The following is a 5,000-nucleotide window of genomic DNA, read 5'->3' on the forward strand; positions in this document are numbered from 1 at the left end:
GTTCTTAAAGAATATAACCACCCATTGGTTCTTAAAGAATATAACCACCCATTGGTTCTTAAAGAATATCACCACCCATTGGTTCTTAAAGAATATTACCACCTACTGGTTCTTAAAGAATATTACCCATTGGTTCTTAAAGAATATTACCCATTGGGTCTTACAGAATATTACCCATTGGTTCTTACAGAATATAACCCATTGGTTCTTAAAGAATATAACCACCCATTGGTTCTTAAAGAATATCACCACCCATTGGTTCTTAAAGAATATTACCCATTGGGTCTTACAGAATATTACCCATTGGTTCTTAAAGAATATTACCCATTGGTTCTTAAATAATATCACCACCCATTGGTTCTTACAGAATATTACCCATTGGTTCTTACAGAATATTACCCATTGGTTCTTAAAGAATATAACCCATTGGTTCTTAAAGAATATAACCACCCATTGGTTCTTAAAGAATATTACCCATTGGTTCTTAAAGAATATAACCCATTGGTTCTTAAAGAATATAACCCATTGGTTCTTACAGAATATTACCCATTGGTTCTTAAAGAATATTACCCATTGGTTCTTAAATAATATCACCACCCATTGGTTCTTACAGAATATTACCCATTGGTTCTTAAAGAATATTACCCATTGGTTCTTAAAGAATATTACCCATTGGTTCTTAAATAATATTACCACCCATTGGTTCTTAAAGAATATTACCCATTGGTTCTTAAAGAATATAACCCATTGGTTCTTAAAGAATATAACCACCCATTGGTTCTTAAAGAATATCACCACCCATTGGTTCTTAAAGAATATTACCCATTGGTTCTTAAAGAATATTACCCATTGGTTCTTAAAGAATATTACCCATTGGTTCTTAAATAATATTACCACCCATTGGTTCTTACAGAATATTACCCATTGGTTCTTAAAGAATATTACCCATTGGTTCTTACAGAATATAACCCATTGGTTCTTAAAGAATATTACCCATAGGTTCTTAAATAATATTACCCATTGGTTCTTACAGAATATTACCCATTGGTTCTTACAGAATATTACCCATTGGTTCTTAAATAATATTACCCATTGGTTCTCAAAGAATATTACCCATTGGTTCTTAAAGAATATTACCCATTGGTTCTTAAATAATATCACCACCCATTGGTTCTTAAAGAATATTACCACCCATTGGTCCTTAAAGAATATTACCCATTGGTTCTTAAAGAATATTACCCATTGGTTCTTAAATAATATCACCACCCATTGGTTCTTAAAGAATATTACCCATTGGTTCTTAAAGAATATTACCACCCATTGGTCCTTAAAGAATATTACCCATTGGTTCTTAAAGAATATTACCACCCATTGGTCCTTAAAGAATATTACCCATTGGTTCTTAAAGAATATTACCCATTGGTTCTTAAATAATATTACCCATTGGTTCTTAAAGAATATCACCACCCATTGGTTCTTAAAGAATATAACCCATTGGTTCTTACAGAATATTACCCATTGGTTCTTAAAGAATATTACCCATTGGTTCTTAAATAATATCACCACCCATTGGTTCTTACAGAATATTACCCATTGGTTCTTAAAGAATATTACGCATTGGTTCTTAAAGAATATTACCCATTGGTTCTTAAATAATATTACCACCCATTGGTTCTTAAAGAATATTACCACCCATTGGTCCTTAAAGAATATTACCCATTGGTTCTTAAAGAATATTACCCATTGGTTCTTAAATAATATCACCACCCATTGGTTCTTAAAGAATATTACCCATTGGTTCTTAAAGAATATTACCACCCATTGGTCCTTAAAGAATATTACCCATTGGTTCTTACAGAATATTACCCATTGGTTCTTAAAGAATATTACCCATTGGTTCTTACAGAATATAACCCATTGGTTCTTAAAGAATATTACCCATAGGTTCTTAAATAATATTACCTATTGGTTCTTAAAGAATATTACCCATTGGTTCTTAAAGAATATTACCCATTGGTTCTTACAGAATATTACCCATTGGTTCTTAAATAATATTACCCATTGGTTCTCAAAGAATATTACCCATTGGTTCTTAAAGAATATTACCCATTGGTTCTTAAATAATATTACCACCCATTGGTTCTTACAGAATATTACCCATTGGTTCTTAAAGAATATTACCCATTGGTTCTTACAGAATATAACCCATTGGTTCTTAAAGAATATTACCCATAGGTTCTTAAATAATATTACCCATTGGTTCTTACAGAATATTACCCATTGGTTCTTACAGAATATTACCCATTGGTTCTTAAATAATATTACCCATTGGTTCTCAAAGAATATTACCCATTGGTTCTTAAAGAATATTACCCATTGGTTCTTAAATAATATCACCACCCATTGGTTCTTAAAGAATATTACCCATTGGTTCTTAAAGAATATTACCACCCATTGGTCCTTAAAGAATATTACCCATTGGTTCTTAAAGAATATTACCACCCATTGGTCCTTAAAGAATATTACCCATTGGTTCTTAAAGAATATTACCCATTGGTTCTTAAATAATATTACCCATTGGTTCTTAAAGAATATCACCACCCATTGGTTCTTAAAGAATATAACCCATTGGTTCTTACAGAATATTACCCATTGGTTCTTAAAGAATATTACCCATTGGTTCTTAAATAATATCACCACCCATTGGTTCTTAAAGAATATTACCCATTGGTTCTTAAAGAATATTACGCATTGGTTCTTAAAGAATATTACCCATTGGTTCTTAAATAATATTACCACCCATTGGTTCTTAAAGAATATTACCACCCATTGGTCCTTAAAGAATATTACCCATTGGTTCTTAAATAATATTACCCATTGGTTCTTAAATAATATCACCACCCATTGGTTCTTAAAGAATATTACCCATTGGTTCTTAAAGAATATTACCACCCATTGGTCCTTAAAGAATATTACCCATTGGTTCTTAAAGAATATTACCACCCATTGGTTCTTAAAGAATATTACCCATTGGTTCTTTAAGAATATTACCCATTGGTTCTTAAAGAATATTACCCATGGGTTCTTAAATAATATTACCCATTGGTTCTTAAAGAATATTACCCATTGGTTCTTAAAGAATATTACCACCCATTGGTCCTTAAAGAATATTACCCATTGGTTCTTAAAGAATATTACCACCCATTGGTTCTTACAGAATATTACCCATTGGTTCTTAAAGAATATTACCCATTGGTTCTTAAATAATATTACCACCCATTGGTTCTTAAAGAATATTACCACCCATTGGTTCTTAAAGAATATTACCACCCATTGGTTCTTAAAGAATATAACCACCCATTGGTTCTTAAAGAATATAACCACCCATTGGTTCTTAAATAATATAACCACCCATTGGTTCTTAAAGAATATAACCACCCATTGGTTCTTACAGAATATTACCCATTGGTTCTTAAAGAATATTACCCATTGGTTCTTACAGAATATAACCCATTGGTTCTTAAAGAATATTACCCATAGGTTCTTAAATAATATTACCTATTGGTTCTTAAAGAATATTACCCATTGGTTCTTAAAGAATATTACCCATTGGTTCTTACAGAATATTACCCATTGGTTCTTAAATAATATTACCCATTGGTTCTTAAAGAATATTACCCATTGGTTCTTAAATAATATTACCACCCATTGGTTCTTGAAGAATATTACCCATTGGTTCTTAAAGAATATTACCCATTGGTTCTTAAATAATATTACCACCAATTGGTTCTTAAAGAATATTACCACCCATTGGTTCTTAAAGAATATTATCACCCATTGGTTCTTAAAGAATATAACCACCCATTGGTTCTTAAATAATATAACCACCCATTGGTTCTTAAAGAATGTTACCCATTGGTTCTTACAGAATATTACCACCCATTGGTTCTTAAAGCCTCTACTGACTTCCCATCCCGCATCCCATCTTCCCATCCCACACCCTGTCGGTGTCCTGACTCTGATCTCCTTTACTCTGACCCCTGTTGGTGTCCTGACTCTGATCTCCTTTACTCTGACCCCTGTCGGTGTCCTGACTCTGAACTCCTTTACTCTGACCCCTGTCGGTGTCCTGACTCTGAACTCCTTTACTCTGACCCCAATCGGTGTCCTGACTCTGAACTCCTTTACTCTGACCCCTGTCGGTGTCCTGACTCTAAACTCCTTTACTCTGACCCCTGTCGGTGTCCTGACTCTGATCTCTTTTACTCTGACCCCTGTCGGTGTCCTGACTCTAAACTCCTTTACTCTGACCCCTGTCGGTGTCCTGACTCTGAACCCCTTTTACTCTGACCCCTGTTGGTGTCCTTACTCTAAACTCCTTTACTCTGACCCCTGTCGGTGTCCTGACTCTGAACCCCTTTTACTCTGACCCCGGTTGGTGTCCTGTCTCTAAACTCCTTTACTCTGACCCCTGTTGGTGTCCTAACTCTAAACTCCTTTACTCTGACCCCTGTCGGTGTCTTGACTCTGAACTCCTTTACTCTGACCCCTGTCGGTGTCCTGACTCTGAACTCCTTTACTCTGACCCCTGTCGGTGTCCTGACTCTGAACTGCGTCCTAACCCTAGACTGAACCTGAAGTCAATCTTAGTGTCAAACTAGACCTCTGCACTGTGTCCTATTTGCCCCCTGACTCTATTCTGTATCCTCCCTACTGTATTGTCTGTTTCCTAAATGTTTCCTGACTCTATTCTGTATCCTCCCTACTTATCGTTTGTGTTGCAGGTCTGACTGGTCTGTGTCCTACCTCTAGACAGTCTCTATGGTCTCTATGGTCTGTGTTGTAGGTCTGACTCCTCTATTTGGCCTACCTCTAGACAGTCCTAACTGTAGTCTCTATGGTCTGTGTTGTAGGTCTGCCTGGTCTATGTGTCCTACATCTAGACAGTCCTAACTGTAGTCTCTATGGTCTGTGTTGCAGGTCTGCCTGGTCTATGTGTC

At 35.2% G+C, this 5,000-nt stretch overlaps 1 protein-coding gene across 1 annotated transcript in view; it reads left to right on the top strand.

Annotated features, from left to right (window-relative positions):
• Window positions 1-5,000, top strand: part of LOC135571845 (netrin receptor UNC5A-like) — a 414,728-nt gene that overhangs the window by 173,616 nt on the left and 236,112 nt on the right.

The sequence above is a fragment of the Oncorhynchus nerka genome, linkage group LG5 (genome assembly GCF_034236695.1).
Source record: "Oncorhynchus nerka isolate Pitt River linkage group LG5, Oner_Uvic_2.0, whole genome shotgun sequence".
Lineage (NCBI taxonomy): Eukaryota > Metazoa > Chordata > Actinopteri > Salmoniformes > Salmonidae > Oncorhynchus > Oncorhynchus nerka.